Source organism: Vicugna pacos, chromosome X, assembly GCF_048564905.1.
Source record: "Vicugna pacos chromosome X, VicPac4, whole genome shotgun sequence".
NCBI classification, from domain to species: domain Eukaryota; kingdom Metazoa; phylum Chordata; class Mammalia; order Artiodactyla; family Camelidae; genus Vicugna; species Vicugna pacos.
In genome coordinates, this window is record NC_133023.1 from 108,030,217 (window position 1) to 108,050,754 (window position 20,538).

Below are 20,538 nucleotides of genomic sequence, written 5' to 3' on the forward strand. Positions count from 1 at the left end.
GTGAGGCTCTGGGGATACTAGTAGCTACAGAATATATATGGGAGACTTAAAGGAGAAAATCCAACTAGTGTATCAGGAAAAATCATTAAAGATTAGGAAAATTAGGGGATAATTATAGGGGCTGGAAGAGTATTTCCTGGCAGAGGAAGCAGGACTACCAACACACTCTGGAAAGTTCAAGCCATTCTATGTGGCAGGGTATGAAAAGATGAATCGGAAGAGATTAGCAGAGATTAGATTATTGAGGGACTCTAATATTATGTGAAAGATTTGGAGCATTTTTTCGATAAGATTTATTGAGTTATAGAGTGAGAAGGGAAGAGGACCAAGGACTAAACCCCAAGGAAATTACAAGGGAAATTGAGTGGAAAACATCAGAGAGATATGGGAAAAACCAAGAAAGTGGTATCCAGGAAATAAAGAGATAATTCCAAGAGGAAATTAGTAGTCCACCAGGTCAAGTGTTGCTGGAAGGTCAAATTAGCTAAGACTGAAGAATTCATTAAATTTAGTAGTTAAGAGTTGGGTTTTTTTTTTTTTTAAGCTTTCAGCAGAGTTCTAACAGGCCATAAGTTGATAACTGATCAACTAATTAATTAATCTTTATTTAACAAACACATATAGCATTTATTATCTGCCAAGCACTGTTCTAACAGCTCTACTATTCACTCATTTAATCTTCACAATAATCCCATAAAGTAAGAACTACTATTATTTATTTTTTACAGGTAAGGAAATGAAGGCACAGAAGCATTAAAAAATTTGCACGAGGACACATAGCTAGTAAATAGTGGAGCTACACTCAAACCTATGCTTTTAATGAATATTTCCACGAGGTAAAAATAGAGTGATTTTTAAAAAAGCAGAAATGATTTAATTAAACATGCTTAGAGGCTATGGGAAAGGAGGTAGGGAAAAGAGAGGCATTAAAAATAAAGGAAAGAGAGTAGGAAATAATCAATGGGCATATTCCCTATCCTGGAGGAAACAGAAAGAATGGAATTAAGAGGGCAGTTGGAAGGATGAGTCTTGAATAAGAGAAGAAATATACGTATAATAAAAGAAAAATCTTAATAAGTGAAAAAATGTCCTATATATTACACAAACATTCTTAGACCTCACCTTCACTCTGGATATTAGTAAGATTCCATTAGTAGCAATAACTCAAATTTGAATTTTTTTTGTTTCCAAAAAAACTGAAAAATGTTCCCTAATATTTCCTGAGGTGAAGGCAGTCTTTCATAAATGTACTCACAAACAATTCAGCTAGCTGCCATACGTAATCTGCTATTTCTTTTCTCCTCTGGACTCCTTTTCTTGGTACCACCATGTCTTTCAGGCTTCACCATCTCTGGCTACAAATAAGGAATTTAGAACCCCCCTTTTTTTTTAAATTGAAGTGTAGTGAGTTTACAATGTTGTGTCAATTTCTGGTGTACAGCATAATAGTTCATAGATATACATACATATATTCCTTTTCATATGGAACTCTTAAGAAGTCAAAAACCACATACTAAAGTAGAGAACTTCTGTCTCTTCTTCGGGGTCACATTTATTAGAGGGATACCAAAGTGATACTTCTAGAACCCCAATGTTTTAAAGACTTTTACTGAAACTTTTGTTTCAGTTTTTGTTGTTGGTATTTTGTTTTTATTTTAAATTTGCAGTCCACCCTCTCTCTAGGTTTCTAGAATTGAGTCTAGTAGAAATTGGGCCAGAAGACAACTAGAGAGAGACCTCTCATAAAATTACTTTGCATGAAAATTGCTTCTCTCCTCTGACAAATAAGACTTTGTTATTCAATGAGTCTAGCCTTGTATAGCTTTTCCTCTGCTTTCATTCAAATAGACGTTAAAACTGGGTCCCCTACCATATAAAGATTAATGTACAGTTTAGAAAGTTGTTTCTCCAAATCAATTGTAGAACAATCAGGTATTTTTTTAGTCAAAGGTCTTTTAGCTGGAAACAACAGAAGCCTATTCCAACTAGGTTAAACAAAAAGGAAGATTTATTAGAAGAATCCAGTGGAGATCAACAGTATGAAGTGTACTTTATCCTCCAAAAAGGTGGGAACTGGTTAGTTTATTTGATATGCCAGCAGTATTTAATGCAGTTCATCACTCTTTCCTCTTTGGAATACTTTCTTCACTTGGCTCCTAGGACACTATGCTTTCCAGAGTTTTCTTCCACCTTACTCACTGCTCCGTTTAAATTTTCTTTTCTGGTCTGGCCTCATCCTCCTGAGCTGTAAACCACTGGTGCTCAAATTTTAGCATACAATAGAGTCACTTGGAATACTTATTAAACTATATCTTACTGGGCTCCATCACCAGAGTTTCTGATTCAGTAGGTCAGGAATAGGGTAGGAATATGTGCATTTTTAACAAGTTCCCATGTGTTGCTGATGTTGTTGGTCTAGGGCCCACACTTTGAGAACCACAGCTTCAAAGTTGAAGCAAGAGCCCAGCTCTTAGACAATTTCTGTATTTACATAAACTGCTTCAGTGATTTCATCCAGTTTCATGGTTTTCAAAAGTAGCTGTACACTGATGTCTGCCAAATTTGAATCTCTAGTTCAGACCTCTCCCCTGAAAGTTTGTGTAACTGACTATCTACTTGACATGTCTACTCAAATATACAACGGCCATCATAAACAATTTTTCAAGACCCGATTCTTATCTTACCTCACAAAACTTACTCCCTCCACGTTCTGCCCCATTTCAGTAAATGGCACCTCCATTCTTCTATTTGCTCAGGACGAAAGTTTTGAAATCATGCTTGACTCTTTTCCTTCTATCATACCATGTATCCAGTCCATCTGCAAATCCTGTGAGCCTCTCCTTCAAAATATATCCAGAATACCACCACTTTTTGTCACTTCACTTCTACTATCTTGATTCAAGCCATTATTTCTTGCCTGGATTATTGAAATAGCTTCCTAACTGAACTTTCTACTTCTGACCTGGTTTGTTATGTATATTCTCCACACAAAAGCTAAAATGAGGCTTTTAAGGGGAGGATATAGCTCAATGGTAAAGCACATGCTTAGTATGCACAAGGTCCTGGGTTTAACCCTCTGTACATCCATTAAAAATAATAATAATAAATAAACCTAATTACCCCCCTAAAAAACCCCACAATCAATCAATCAATCAATCAATCAATCAATCAATCAAATGAGGCTTTTAAAACATTAGTCAGCTATCCAGCAAATGAAGTCCCTTCCTATTCTGGGAGAAATCCCACCTTTAGATTCTTATTGGGAGGCAGCACCTGCCTCCCATTATAGACCAAGAAAATTCCCAAGAAAACAGAGCAAAAAAAAAAAAAAATCTGTATATCTGGAGGGAACTCTATTTCAAAAAGATACATGCACTCCAATGTTCAAAGCAGCACTATATGCAATAGCCAAGACATGGAAGCAGCCTAAATGTTCATTGACAGATGACTTGATAAAGAAGTTGTGGTATATTTCTAGAATGGAATACTACTTGGCCATAAAAAAGAATAAAATAATGCTATTTGCAGCAACATGGATGGACCTGGAGGTTGTCATTCGATGTGAAATAAGCCAGAAAGAGAAAGAAAAATACCATATGATATCACTCATATGTGGAATCTAAAAAAAAAGAAAAGAAAAGAAAAGAAAGAAGAGGGCACTAACGAACTCACCTGCAAAACAGAAAAGGACTTCCAGACATAGTAAACAATTTTCTGGTTACTAGGAGAAAGGGGGTGGGAAGGGAAAAATTTGGGAGTTTGAGATTTGCAAAGGTTAGCCACTATATATAAAAAGAGTTAAAAAAATTTCTTCTGTATAGCACAGGGAACTATATTCAATATCTTGTAATAACCTTTAATGAAAAAGAATATGAAAACGAATATATGCATGTTTATGCATGAATGGGACATTATGTTGTACACTAGAAATTGACACATTGTAACTGATTATACTTCAATAAAAAAAATTTGACCTAGACCAGAGGTACATGAAATCTGGCACTGGTACAACACAGGAGCAGGGACAGTGTAGAATTCATTCAGGCCCACAATAGCTAGTCTCTAGGGGCTGCAGTAGCAGTGGTGCAAATTTCAGTATCAGTGTATGGCAGTGGTGGCCTAATCAGATTAATTTTGAGGCATGATTTTAGTTGCAATTCTTATTTTCTAGCCTCTCTTGTGTTAACTGAAAAAAAGGTACTACCTGAAAGTCGACAATTATGTTTTATTTGGGGCATTACTGAGGACTGTAGCCTGGGAAGGCAGCATCTCATATAGCTCTGAGAGACTGTTTTGAAGAAGTAAGAGAGGAGACAAGATATAGAGGAGTTTTTGCTGAGAAAAACAAACAAAACACATGTAGTCAAACATCAAAAGGTTACTGCTAATCACAAAAAACCCCAGACATCTCAAGTTAATGGTTTTGGTGCTTTTCTATATGTGAGAAGATGCAAGAATCTGGGCTCACTGAAATTATTACTTTGATATATATTTTAACTATCTAGGGGTAGTATCTATTTGGTTTGGTTGGTGCCTGGGTGGTAAAAGAACTTACCAAAGACAAAGTATGAAAATAGAAAAATGTGTTAAGTACACTGCCATAGACAAGAGCGGGCCACACAAGGGTCCCTGTGTGAACCCTGAGGGTTGGTTGCTGAGCTCTTTTATTAGGGAGGGTTACATCAGATACCGAAGGGTCATGAGGTGCATGATCGGCTTGTGCACAAGTCTCTGGTTGATGTTGAGATTATAGAGAAGGGAGGGGGCCGTGAAATAGTAGGGCTACCGGACTCTGGTAGGGGGCTGTGACTGGTCCCGGTGGTCAGGCTTCTGGGCATTGTATTGATGATCATTACCTCAGCTAAGGCAGGTACCTATTAGGAAAGGAATGCTCTTTTTTATCTTTAAAGGGCAGCAGCCGGGCGCCTGAGGGGCCTTGGTGCAGAGTGGCCTTGGAGTAGTAATCTGCCAGATGTCTGTGGACTCCACAGTAACTGTTTTTCTCCATCCTGAATTCCCTTCAGGGTGCACCATTGGGGGGCGGCTGCAGTGGTTGATGGCTTTGTGACCAAAACATCCTTTGTTTACTGAAATGTCAGGCAACATTCTGTGTCTACACTTACTCCTGCCCTTTTTCTTGAACCTGGTTCTTTAAAGTCTCTGGCCAGTCCTTGAACTACCCAATTGACTTTCGATAAATTCCTTCCATGCTTAAGGCAACTAGAGTTTGTCACAGTCATAAAAACTCTGCTCCTACTGGCATCAGTAGAAATACCTAGTACAAGTGTTGTTGAAGCCAAGATCATGTGCCTGACATATGGTGAGGCCAAACAAACTGAAACGTCAGAGCTTGGGGCAGAGAAAGTTTTATCACAAGAGCCAAGCAAGGAGTATAGGTAGCTCATATTCCAAAGACTCAAACTCTCAGATGGGTTTCAGGGAAGAGTTTTTAAAGGCAAATTTGGGGTGAGAGTTGCAGGATGTGTGCCTTTCTTTGATTGGTTGGTAGTGAGGTAACAGGGTGGTGTTCCAGGAATCTCAGTTATCAACCTTCTGGTTCCAACAAGTCTGGGGTGCAGGTGCTTGTGCTCAGCCTGAAGTTACCATCCCCCACCTGGGTGGAGGGGTGAAGGCCTTAGTTTCTGTAGAAGAATCCAGCAATTTGTACTAGATTGTTATGTCTATCCCTTGAGGAGGAACTAACACTTGTTCTTTCCCTGCACTATTGTTTCTTGATTGCTTTTCCTTTGTGTCTGCATTCTTTCACTCCCCTAATTAGTAACTGTTTGAATCTGTCCTTTGGAATTCAGGGAAGTTTTAGGAGGTTTTTCCTACAAACAAGAAATGGGGGACATGAAAAGGTTTTTGTACCCGGGAGGGCTCCACAGAGTTCTGCTCAGTTTAAATTCCACCTTTTCTTTGATATTCCTCAGTCTTGAGGGGAACAAGTCCAGGACAAGAAAGAGAATAGAGCTTTAGGTAGAGAGGTTAATCATAAACTCAGCAGAGGAACTCGATTTTAGGGGGCCTCAGTTTCAAAAGGGAAATAAATATCCAGTATAAGGGAAAGTTTTCCTTTAGTATTGACTGTTATATATTAACTCATGAACTAGATCGAAACTAGGGAAAAATCAACTAGATTTGTGAGGAGATTTAAATCATGTCATGTGAAACAATATCAACAAAATTGTGGATGTGTAGCTGTAGAACAGAAATCTCAGGGGACCGTAATTGTTTTGAAATAATCCTATGAAAGGAGGAATTTATTATTCTGTCTAGCACTAGAGGGCAGCACCAGCCCAAATGCATGAAAGTTAACAGGAAAACCAACTTCTGCACTGTACAGAGATACTCCAATAATTAAAACCACAATAATGGGACAAAACTATGACAATGGGATAAGCTGCCTTGAATTGAGATACTGACACTGGAAATATTGAAGCAGAAGCTAGATTATTGATTACTTCAGTGGGTTAGAGTCAGTGACCTCTGAGGTTTGTTGAATATCTGAGATCACAGTATAAGTAAAATGAACACATGGTGACTTCCAGTTATTTCAGTCTTACAATCTAGAAACCAGTATCAGTCTCTCAGGTTTTTAAAATAGTAAGTAGGCATGATAATAAAGGAAAAATAGGTAATCATTCCCACCTAGAAGGTGATAGCAACATAGAAGATTTTATATCTAGAATGGAGATTAAGTACTATGATATTTCAGTAAGAAGTTTTCCATTCTCTAGGGAAAGAGCCCTGTTATATTGTTCTTATCAGATACTTTTAGGAATACAATCATTCCTATTGTTAGGTTATGAAACTGAGCAGGACCCTGTGGGGCCACCTTGGGTACAAATACTTTCCATGTCCCCTATTTCTTGTTTGTAGGAAATAGGCTTCATTCAGCCTCCTAGACCTTCCCTGAGTTCCAAAGGGCAGATTCAAACAGTCGCTAACCAAGGAAAGGAGAGAATGTAGAAACAAAGGAGAATGTTGAAATCAAGAAACAGTAGTGCAGCCACGGGGCAAGGTCCTGGTTCCTCCTGAAGGAATACAGATAGTAATATCTTTGAGTTCTTCTGCAAGAACTAAGACCCCCACCCAGGTGGAGGATGGTGACTTTGATGCAGGAAAACAGATGTGGGGCATGAGGAGAGCTGTGTCCCAGGTCTCAGTTGAGCCCCTGGGACGCGCCCGGCCAAGTGTGGGTCCTTGGCTTCGCGCAGGAAAGAATTCAAGAGCTAGCCCCAGTTGAGTGAAGGTAGATTTATTCAGAGAGATACATTGAAAGGCAAGAGAAAGGCCACGAGATGTGGGGGTTGGGTGCCCGGATTAAAAGTAGGTACACACTCCATAGACAGAATGTGGGCTGTCTCTGAAGAGGGAGAGAGAGGGTAGCCGTGAGGCCCCATGTTGCTGGTTTTTATGGGCTTGGTGGCTTCATATGCTAATAAGTGAAAGGACCATTCTAAGTAGCCCGGGGAAGGGGCTGGGATTCCCAGGAAGTTGGCCATTTCCCACTCTTTGACCTTTTGTGGCTAGCCGTGGGACTGCCATGGTGCCTGTGGGCATGTTATTCAACATGTTAATATATTACAGTGGGTGTATAATGAAGCTCAAGATCTACTAGAAGTTAAATGTCGCATCATCCCGAGCCTTAAGGCCTACTGGGGGTTGAATCTTCCAACATTTTGATGTTAATTTCTGTGGCATTCCTTGAATGGCTGTGCCCTGCCCCCTTCCTGTCTCAACTTCAGGCAAAGCACCAGATTCCTGGAACACCATCCTGTTATCTCACCACCAACCAATCAAAAGAAAGTCACACACTATACAGCCTTCACCCTAAATTTTGCCTTTAAAAACTTCTCCCTGGAAACCATGTGGAGTTCAGGTGTTTTGACCACAAGCCACTAGTTCTTGCTTGGCCCTGCAATAAACATTTCTCTGCTCCAAACGCCAGCATTTCGATTTACTTGGCCTCACTGTGTGCCAGACACACAAACTTGCATTGGATAACAGTTACGTCTTTTTTAACATAAGCATAATTTATTGTTTTGTTGGTAATTAGTTGATCCCTGAGTGACTAAACATATGTCCCAGCAATATTTAAAGTAAGCTCCTATTTCTTCCTTAACAAAAAAGAAACTTTAAATTGTACAATTAAATTATCAATTGTGTTCATATATGTGTAGGCAATTTGGAAAACAGAAAAATTAAGTAAAAAAGGAAAGAAAAGAAAAAAGAAAAAGAAAAATATTCAAAGATCACTAAACATTTTGTATATTTCCTTTCAGTTATGCTTTCTACATAAAATTTTTTGTGTAGGTAAAACTTACATGGTGAAAAACACACCAAATATATATATTTCTTGCTTCCTCCCTAAGATTTATAAAGGTTTGCTTATGTAACTAAAAACAAAAGAAAATTTTTACACCCATAGATTTAAATGCCTGCCTAATATTACTGATATGTAACCTCAGGGACACATCCTTAATTTTGTAATCATTGCTATAGCCCTCACAGTTGATATTCTTTTGGGATAATTTTGCCCAGATTTTAAAAAATCATTTTTGTGTGTGTGTGTGTATATATATATATATATATATATATGCATAAGTATATATATATATATATATAATTGAAATATAGCCAGTTTACAATGTTGTGTCAATTTCTGGTGTACAGCATAATACTTCAGTCATACATGAACATACATATATTCGTTTTCATATTCTTTTTCATCATAAGTTACCACAAGATATTGAGTATAGTTCCCTGTGCTATACAGTATGAACTTGTTGTTTATCTACTTTATATATGGTAGTTAGCATCTGCAAATCTTGAACTCCCAATTTATCCCTTCCCAACCCCTTTTCTTCCCCAGTAACCATAACTTTGTTTTCTATGTCTGTGAGTCTGTTTCTGTTTTGTGAATAAGTTTGTCTTTTTTTTTTAGATTTCAGATATAAGTGATATCATATGGTATTTTACTTTCTCTTTCTGGTTTACTTGACTTAGAATGACAATCTCCAGGTCCATCCATGTTGCTGCAAATGGTTAAAAACCATTTTACGAGAGGTTTTTGCTCATCATCTACTGCTATGATCATGTGATTTTTCTTCTGTAGCCTGTCGATGTGATGGATTACATTAATTGATTTTTAAATCACATGCTTTAATAGAACACAATTCAAACATCTTGCTTCCTTGGAATGCTTTCTTTGAACTTAGTTGCTGAATTTTTTGCAAGAAAAATTATGGATTATGATCTTGTAGAAATTATGTTTGTACATATATTTAAAACAGAAGGTTTCCAAGGAGACTTTCATTTAAAGGCTAATATTTCTAACAAGATTACTAGATATACTGCTAGATTTTTAAAAAACATTTTCTCATAAGTACTTTTTTTTTTTTGCTACATATTAGGTAGCCAAGCAGGTTTCCAAATATTTAGGTATATGTATATACTATCATATAAGAAGAGGATTACTTAACTTTTAAAGAGAATAATATAATTTTTACAGTAAACTCTTTAAATCTTTATCAAAGCTCATGTTCACATTTCTCAAAATTGCACAATGAGTGTTTTCCTAGAAAGTAAATCATCTGTTGTTTCCTGTTAGGTTGCAATTCTAGGTTATAAGCCTGGCTAATGGTAGATAGCAAATAGAAGTAAATGGGGCAAACGTTAATACTCCTATAGTATTTCCAGTTTTCTGTTCCAGTTTCTTATTTCTGACATCCCACTGATAGTGTTAGTGATGGGGGAATTTAAATTCTGAAAAAACGAGAGAAATGAAATAATTTATGTAGAGATGTAAATATGTAGAAGCAGAAGTTACAAAAAAATAGAACTCAATCTTTGCAGTTATGCTAATTTTTTCACACAATTGAATTGCATATAACAGATACTGAAATGTGCAAAGAAATTGGGAGGGGGGATTTTAACCAAATTACACTTGTCACTTTCAAGTGTCAGTTGTGCTTTTTGGAGTCACATTTGAGAATGCTGTGTATCGTTATTTTTAACTCAAAATGATAAGCATGGCAAAAATATCTTTGAGGCTAAATATAAAGCAAGGGGATTAGTTCATTCATTTATTCATTTAATGTTTCTTTACTACTTATTATCTCCCTTGTACTTCACTGGATTTTACAGTGCAGGTAGCTGAGACACAGTAGGGAGAGAGACAAGTACAAAATCATGAAAATGATGATAAATTGTGAAAATTGATATAACAGACTAATGAACAATGTGCTGTGGAATCACATAGGATGGAATAACAACTCTCATGGTATGGAAGTGTAAAAAAAAAACTATTACAAACACATGTACACCTAACAACAGAGTCTCCAAATACATAAAACAAAAAAATGACAGAATTGAAGAGAGAAATAGACAAGTTGACAATAGTTGGAAATTTCAATAGCACACTTTCAATAATCAATATAATACTCATTTTAAATGGGTGAATTTTATGGTATGTGAATTATATCTCAACATATCTGTTTTTTTATAAGATGTAGAAGGGCTTTGGTAGGGAAGACTTCACATGGCAAATATGCATGCAAAAATAACTCAGCTTTGCTGATTTTGTAAAGGAACATTATCATGTGCATTTTTGATAAACTGATAAATGATAAATATATGTATTTATATGAGAAAAGTGTATTACACATAATTTTAAAGAATCATCTTTTCTACCACCCAGTGGTATCTACTTATCTTATCTACATAAGAGTTCCAATTTCTCTGCGACCTCACCAATACTTGTTATTTTCTGTTTTTTTGTTTTTTGTTTTGATAGTAGCATTGTACTGGGGTATGAGGTGACGGTTCACTGAAGTTTTGATTTACATTCCTTGATGATTAGTGATGTAGGCATCTCCTGCGCTTGTTGGTCATTTGTAAATCAACTCCTTTATTTTTTACTCACCATTTTCTAATTCAATAGAATTATTTTAAGTTAATATCTTTGGTAATACAATTGATGGCATTGTTTTTCTACTGATATGAAGTAGAACTGCAAGGTTTTTTTCTACTTCAGAATGCAGATTTCAGTAATTAATTTGCAGATAGAATACTTTTTGCATATCTAGTTTTAAAATTTATTTTGTTTAAAATTTAAAATTTAAATTGTATATGATGTAAACCATTTGCAAGTAGACCATCTTTTACATTAGAAAATATATGGCACAGTGCCTAACATATAAAAGAAATACGATAAACCTTATTTTCCTAGTAATTAGTACTTAGCAATTTGACTTATTCTTGGAGATTTTTAAAATATATACCTAATTTTCCACAGGAGTATTTTCCATAATTAAAAATTTAAAACAGGTTTAGAAAAAGAAAGATTCCTGTCACAAATAAATATGTAGAAAATTAGGGTAATTTTGAAGAAAATAAAGTTATGTAGGGCAGGAGAAAGTTTTCCTTGACCCTTTTAAGGTCCCTGGCCGGATCCGAAAATTAAACTGACAAAGACATATGAACAGAGGTAAAGCATACAAATTGATTTAATATAAAAGTTTTTGGTGACACAAGAGCTTTCATAAGAAAATAAAGACCTAAATAAACAGACCTGAATATTTCATGCTAGGTTTAATGAAGAGCGGACAGCAGCGGAGGAATATGATAGGTTAAGAATTATGAGGTGTTAAAAGATAAACTGAGGCATATTAACATTTTTTAAGAGTTTATTTGACCATTTGTCCATTCAATTCGGGCAGCACTGAACCAGAGTGGTTGGGGGCACTCTACCAATAGGAGCTAGGGGAAAGATTTATAGAATCAAAGAAAGGAAATTATTTGATTGGCTATAGCTTATAGCTTGATTGGCTGCTTGTGGTTGGTTGTCCTTAGCATTTTGATTTTGTAACCCTGAGGTATTTACAGGCTTAGATTTTGATTTGCTTATATAGGCTGCCATGGCATTAGAGCCACCTCAGTCTAATGGTCTCCTTGTTTAATTAACTTAACAGGAGATAATTGTAGTAGAGTGGGGGAGAATTAACAAGGTCTGTTTGTCAAGATTCTTGCTGGCATCCCCTTAGTCTTTGGAGACAAGGATGGGCCCTTTTCTCTGGGTATAGAAAGGACACAGTCTTACAAGAGGGTTTTATGACCTGTTTCAGGGGAGGGGTTGACAAGAGGGGGGAAATTCCGAGTGACCTTCCTGCTTCTGCTGTTTTCTGAAACTCCTTCAGTTTAAAATATTCAGTAAGTCAAGGTGCCATATTTTAGGGTAATGTGTCCTGAATCTCATCAGTTACACATATTCATTTAAAAATACAAACTTACAAAACGGCATCTTTGTAAATTAGTTCTAACATTGAGGTGTAACACATTTGGACCAGTATTATTTCTGAAATATAATTTTCTTGGTCAACATAGTTAATGCCATTTTTTTGTCTAAGATTATTTTGTATTTGTCATAATGGCAAATCTTGTGTGCAGAATAGCAAAAATAAGATTTTGGAGGTTATGCTATATTTCATTTTGTTTAATTCAATTTATATTGAAAGCCATAGACCTTAAAGTTTAATTTTAGAAAATAATAATCCCTAGGAAAATACTTCTAAATTATTTTTCTCTATTCTCAAAAAGAAAAAAATTCGTTAAACTCTGAGAAGACAATTTAATTAGGTTACTATTATTTCAATCACGTGTTACTTTTATTATTTTCAATCTGATGTCAGAAAAAATAATTTATTCCATTTATTCTTCTTGGCATTATCTATTTTCATGATGGCATAAGAGCATTTACTTTTAAACATTGGAATTCGAGTCACATAAAACATCAACTTGTCTTTAGTTGTCATAATGCCTTTTATACCAAAATATCAGAAAAAATATATCTCATGATAATAAATAAATATCACAACTGCACAGTATGGAACTTTCACTGCATGTGTGACTTTAAAAATGTCTTTTTGCTAGGAATGCGGGAAAGCAATTCTGCCTCAGATGGTGCTACTGATAAATATCACATTTGCCATTTAAGTGCTTTTAACAATGTTTTCTACTTGTAAAAGAAGTGACCTTTTAGTAAAAGATTTTAAATTAATCTTCCTCAAAATGGAGGCATTCTGAATATTGTTAATTGCATTACAAAAGAATGTAATTGTATGCTACAAAGTAAATGAAAGTTCAAGGAATTATCTCTTATGTTCGTTTATGCACATTTGGATAATTCAAGCCTACAGTTTTTCTTCCTGGCCTAAACTGATTTTAATTTTCTAATTCATTTTCTTTCAGGTCTTTCTTTATGCCAAGTAGATTCAGCTTAAAAATAAAAATAATAATTTTAGAAAGGTACAGAATTTTAAAATGGAAGCCCTGTGGATGGTCCAATCCAACCCTATCATTTTAAAGACAAAGAATCTTAGATCCAGAGAGGTTAGCTCTTTGTCTCATAACACACAGCTAGGAAGGAACTGGCAGAACAAGACTAGAGAACTAGTTTCCTCAGTTACATTATATGGCCTATCAAAGTAACCTTGTGAGAGGAAGGTGGTGGGATATTTTATTTTTATTTTTTAACTGTCAAAACGTACCTAGAACACCTTAAAATTTAGAAAAGTTAGCCAAGAAGTTTTGGGGGTGATAATTTTGCTACCGTTTTGAAATACCTACCCTCAAATAAATGGGAAGTGAAAATAAATGCATCCAGAAAATGAATTGGGCAAATAATCAACTAAGCTTGTTCCCTTTCTTATCCCTTGTGTTCTGTGTAGCCTGTGGCATTAAAAATATCCATTTCATAATTACATTTTCTGGATCAATTCACAAATCTTCACAAAGTCATGGTAAGGTTTTTTATGAGCAACATGCTTCACATGTTCTCATTTGCTTAAAGCTATTGTCTTTGCTTCTTTTCTCTTTCCACTACATTGGACACAGTGCCTCTCCTCCCCAACTCGTAGCCTTTTTTTCTCATTAAGATTGCAGGCTCATGAGTTCCATTATGTAAGCTCAGATACAGAGAAAAGATGTAATTGAGGTCTTTCCTAAAGAGTAGAGCCCAGAAAAATATGCATTTTTTTCGGTTCCTCATTTTTCCCAAGCGATGAATAGGAATAGTTTGTGGCAGATCCCCCTGTGCTCACACACTCTAGTACACAGCTGGTGAATTGTTTAGCACTCGGCATGTAGCCTGACCTGCACCGACACCCGGAGCTGGGGCCAGGGCTCACGGCTTCTGTCATAGCTGCATGCAGAAAACGCACAAAGCTGAATTTGGAAAGTGAGAGAAAGGATAAAAATGAAACATCACAATAAATCTGCTGTCAGGGTTTTTTTTTTTTTTCCTATTTGTTGACAACACAAATAAACAAATTCAAATTCACCTTCTAGATCCAGACTACTGGAAAGTGATTATTGTTCAAAATGATAACCCCAAAAGGTACTACATGTTCAAGGTATTTTAAAAAAAAAAAAAGCTTAAGTTTTGGTTTTCATTAATCCAATTCAATTGAATTTGGTTCTGTTAATATTCTTTAGAATATTCTTATTCAACATGAATTTGAACAGAAATGAATTTAGCTACATTTCATCAGAAAATCGATTTGGTCAAGACATCCTATTCCCTGAGCATTTGGTTCAGGTTTCATAATTTAGTATCTATGCCTGAAGCCATCTTTCAGACATGGTATTTCAAAAATTTCATTCCTGTAAAAGTCAAAGAAATGTGTTTTCTAAATAAGAAAACTATTTTTCAATTCTGCCATATTTTTCAACTGTGATGTCAAATAGCTTATGTTTTGGGGGTAAAAGAATGCATTCAGTAAGAGATCTACACCCCTCATTAATGTGACTGCTTCATTTTCTGGGCTGCATCCTGTCTGTTACTCTCTTGCTATTCAGATAAATTACCTACTTTCACAAGCTCAGTGAAGCATTGCTAGCTGTATACTTGGGCATATTCAGCAACTCTGAGATACTCTTAGGCATATATGAACTCTTTGTTAAGAACCTTCCGAAAATGAATAGAAAGGAACATTTTTTTTGGTTTCTCTACTATTGTACAAACTACCACATAATAAAATCACAATTATTTTCTTTCATTAAACATTTCACTGAAAATCCATTCATGCTCAAGTGCTTCTGTTAAGTAACATTCACCATTTCTTTTAATTTTTAATACAAAAACGGTTTGCCATAGTTGCTGCCTTACATATCAAACTGATGTTTTAAAGACGATGCAGCATCTTCCAGTTTTCATTTTTCAGAACACAGGAACCAGTAAGAAATAAAGGAACTGTAACACCTTTAAAAGATATCAAATCAATACCTTCACCTTTAGCTTTTGAATTTAGCTATAAGGGCCCTTGGGCTTGTTCTTGGCTTTGTTAAGAGCCAGAGCTTGCTTTCCAGATGTTTCTATTGCTTTACTGTCATGACTGATAATTCTGTAGTAAAAGCTATTTGCGCACGTACTTTGGTAATAGTACTACCTAACTAGTAAATGAAGGTACTGTCACTAGGACACAGCAAACTACTACTAACTTCCCTCACCTGCAAAGGTTTCCTACAGGCTTCCCTTTCCTCTAAAGACTTGTGTATTTTTTTATAGTCAATTTACAATGTTGTATAAATTTCTGGTGTACAGCATAATGTTTCAGTCATACATATACATACATATATTCCTTTTTCATTTTCTTTTTCATTATAGCTTACTACAAGATACTGAATATAGTTCCCTGTGCTATACAGTAGAACCTTGTTGTTTATTTTATATTTAGTAGTTAGTATCTGCAAATCTCAAACTTCTAATTTATCCCTTCGCACTCCCTTTACCTCCTGGTAACCATAAGTTTGTTTCCTATGTCTGCGAGTCTATTTCTGTTTTGTAAATAAGTTCATTCATGTCTTTTTTTTTTTTTTTAAGATTTCACATGTAAGTGATATCTTATGGTATTTTTTTTCTCTTTCTGGCTTACTTCACTTAGAATGATGATCTCCAGGTCCACTCAAGTTGCTGCAAATGACATTATTTTTTCTTTTTTATAGGTGGGTAGTATTCTATTGTATAAATATACCACAACTTTGTGGACTGTTTACAGCTACTGTAGGAGAGGAAAATAATCTTCCCTTTACACTTCTGAGTTCTTGGATGAGACCCCCCTCCCGGTAATAAAAGATTAACAAGAGAAAAACAAGCAGAACTTTATTAACATGTATACTTCATGTATACATGGGAGATATCCAGGGAAACTGAAGAATTCCCCAAGACGGCCCAAGTCGTCACCTTAAGTAAATACCATCTTCAGTTAGAGACAAAAGACAGATGTTGATTGTGAGGGGAACCAGCTATGGGAGTGACCAGGAAAAGCACAATAAACAAGGGTAAGTTTTCTTATGCAGATTCAAGTGGGCACCTTCTCCATTGATAAGATTCTCTTGTGATTTGGAGTCTTTCTTCTCTTCCTGGTACAGAGGGGGAGACACTTGCAAGTGGATATTTACTTTATAAATGTAAATTTCCCTTGCAAAAGCGTAACTTCTGTTTTCAGAGCTTCTCCATCTCTGCTATTTCTCAAAATAATCAGCTCAAAATAATCCTTATGCGAAAGAGGCGTATTTTCGGGTGGCTTGTTCTGCTACGCTTCATTACGTTAGTTCACTTTCTGTGGGAGAATTTACAGTGTATTTAACTCTACATGTAGAATTTGACTAGTCTTTGAACCATATATCCAATTTTAAATATGTTACAAAGTGTTCAAATGAAAACTCTGTACACATATACACAATCACTTATGTATACCAGATTTCTCAGGGAAAAAAGAAAAAAAGTAGTCAGTGCTAGAACTGCACCCCATGAACAAAAATTCAGTTTTCAGACTTGTCCATCGCTCTGCATCAGGAAGTAACTGAGAGCAGTTTTTCCGGGTGTGTACACTTAGGAATGATAGGGAATCATTGTTGCCAATTCTTCTGGGTGGCACAGTTATAAAGCTGCAATTCCACATTTTATTTGACTTGTTATTATTAACATAGGAAGGCAAAATGCAGGACCACTTAGTTCTGTAAAGATAGAAGTCAGCACTCCAGATTGCCATCAGAAGCGAGTACGTGAATTGAGTATATTATAGTTCACTGTTGTCAGATGCTCCACATGGTCAATGCCTAAAAAGTATCAAGCTGCTGTGTCTGTTGTTAGTGGGAACTTTTGGATGCTCTTCAGGAATATGCTTAAGAATAATGTCTGGTGATAGAGGCGAAGAAGAACCCAGAGAACTTAATTTCCATATTAACATATATGGAAAGGAACGCTCTCAGTTGGAAGCATCATCTCATGTGCTTCATTCATTTATTCACTTATTTGATAAATACGTATTGAGCCAGATAGTCTTCTAAGTTGTGTGAATATAGCAGTGAATAAAGAATACAAAAAACCCTGCCCCCACGGAACTTAAATTCTAGTGAAGGAAGATGGACCATAAACAAAGTAGATAAAATAGATACAGTAAGTGATAAGTGCTGTGTACAAAAAAAATAAAGGAGGATAAGAAGGTGTGTGTGTGTAGGGGGAAGTTGTATATTAAATAGGATGATCAGGAAATGACTTGATGAGAAGTGACATTTGAACAAAGTCCTGAGGGAGAGGAGAACATCAGCTACGGAGAAATCTGGTGGAAGAGTGTCACAGGGAGAGAAAATAACCAAATGCAAATGCCCTGAGGTTGGGAGAGTGGCTGGTGTGTTAGCGGAACAGGTTAAAGTAGGCAGAGTAGAGTGAGAGAGAGGGCAAAGTAGAGGGACAGGAGGTCAGAGTAGTAAAGATGGGGGGGGCGGAATGGTGCATAGCTAGGCAGGAGCCATCATGAAATTTTTGGTTTTTTATATGACTAAGATGGGAAGTTATTTGCAGGGTTTTGAACAGAGGAGTGAAATGGTGATTTGACTTATGTTTTCAAAATATGAATCACTCTGGCTGCTGTATTGAGAAAAGACTGTCAAGGGCAAGAGTGGAAGCAGGAAATAGGGAGGCCCGTTGTGCGGGTGATAAATGATGGTAGTTGGAACAGTATAAAGTAGTTGGATTTGGGGTATATTTTGAAAGAGCAAAATTGAATGTGAAGTGTGAAAGAAATGAAGATACCAAGATTGTCAATGTTCTACATATTTTGATATTATTCCTCACTATAAGTATTAAAAACAATTCTGAAAAGTGAAGTGTATATAACTGATTCACATTTCAGATCCATCAGAGTAATTTATTATTTACAACAAACACAGTGAATCTATAAGAAAAAGACAAAATAATTTAGTAAGTCCCAAATTTCTGGTTTTGGTCCCTAATTGTTTATATATATTATGGATTTTTTCTGAAAGCAGGAGACCTCTCATTTTACATAAAATGTAAGACCCATTTATTTATTTAATTTTTCTAGCTTTATTGAGGTTTGATTGAAAATAAAAATTGTGTATGTTTCAGTTGTACAATGTGATTTTTAAAAAAAGATGTAGACCATGACAATTTAATATACATATACATTGTGAAATTGTTATCAAACCAGACTTGGGTCTGCACATGCACGCACAGAAAAGCCAAGCTACTGACACCAAGCTGTGGTGAGGGAAAGTGCGGCGTTTATTGCGTGGCGCCAGACAAGGGATCTAGCGGACAGCTAGTGCTCAAAAAGCTGGAACTCACCTATTGGTTTCAGGAACGCGTTTTTAAAGGCCAAATGAGGGAGGGGTGTCTCAGGGTATGTGATCTGCTCATGCACGATTCTCTGATTGGCTGATGGTGAAGTAACAGGGGTTAACGTTATCAATCCTCAGGCTCAGGTAGGTCTGGGGGCTACGTGCTCATGGTCATCAACTTGTTAACTTCCATTTGGTGGAAGTTTTCCCATCTGCAAAACAACTCAGGAAATGTGCATCAGGTACAGTTATCTGGGTACTTCAGAGAGGAGCTAAAGCAGAAGATACGGGGGAGTGGTCTGTCCAGGAAGAACTCATTGGGTACTGCTAAGTTACAATTCCCCCTTTTCTTTGATACCCCTCCATCTTGAGGAGAACAGGTGTTGGACAAGAATGGGAATAACATTTCTAATTAAATGCAGTTAATTAACATATCCATCACCTCATTTAAGATCTACTCTCTTAGCAAATTTCCAGTATACAGTATAGTATTGTTAACTATCACCACACTGTACATTAACTCCCCAGAAATTATTCATCTTATAACTGGAAGTCTGTACCCTTTGACTGACATCTACCCATATCCCAAACACCCTAGCCTCTGACAACCACTGGTCTACTTTCTGGTTCAATGAGTTCAACATTTTTAGATTCCACATATAAGTGAGATCATACAGTATTTGTCTTTCTGTATCTGGCTTGTTTCACTTGGCATAATGTCCTCCAGGTTCACCCATGATATCATAATGGCAGAATTGCCTTCTTTTTATGGCTGAATAATAGTCCATTATATATATCACATTTTCTTTATCCATTCATCCATTAACAGAAACTTAGGTTGTTTCCATTTCTTGGCTATTGTGAATAATGTTTCCGTAGGTTGCTGGATCATATAGTGGTTCTATTTTTAATTTTTTTGAGAAATTTTCATACTGTCTTCATAATGGCTGTACCACTGTAAGACTTTGAATTTCTTCAATACTTTTTGAAAATAAGGAATATTTTTATTGTTTTGGGGGGGTCTGTGTTTTTTTTTAATTGAAGTATAATTTATAATGTCATATTAGTTTTTGGTGTACAGCACAGTGATTCAGTTACATATGTATATATACATATATATATATATACATGTATACATATGCATATACTTTTTAGATTCTTTTCCATTATGTTTATTACAAGATATTGAATGTAGTTCCCAGTGCTATACAGTATGATCTTGTTTATCTATTTTAAATATAGTAGTTTTTATCTGCTAATCCCTAACTCCTAATTTATCCATCCTACCTCCCCAGAGCATCTTACTTAACCTCTCTGAGCTTTATTTTATTGATTTATTTTTTAAATTGAAGTATAGTTGATTTACAATATTGTGCTAATTTCTGGTGTAGAGCATAGTGATTCATTTATACATATATATTTCTTTTCATATTCTTTTTCATTACAGGTTATTACAAGGTATTGAATGTAGTTCCCTGCACTATACAGTATAAACTTGTTGTTTATCTATTTTATACATAGCAGTTAGTATCTGCAAATCTTGAACTCCCAATTTATCCCTTCCCACCCCCTTCCCCCGCTGGTAATCATAAATTCGTTTTCTATGTCTGTGAGTCAGGAATATTTTTCCTGAATGAAATTATAGAAGTCTATTCTCAATGGCAGAGCATCAGTTCAAGTATATCTATGTTCTACACAGAAAGAGTCTAGCTGGCTGCTTAGGCTGTATCTTACAGGATGTCTATACATGGTAGAGGATGGAGAGTCACAATGAATACAGAGTCTACCTGTCAGGAACTTGAGAGGCAATGTTCACAATGAAGAATATTCTAGATAAAAGTCTCCTTTGGTATAAAGGAAGCATGAAGGACTAAATTATCTTAATAGTCT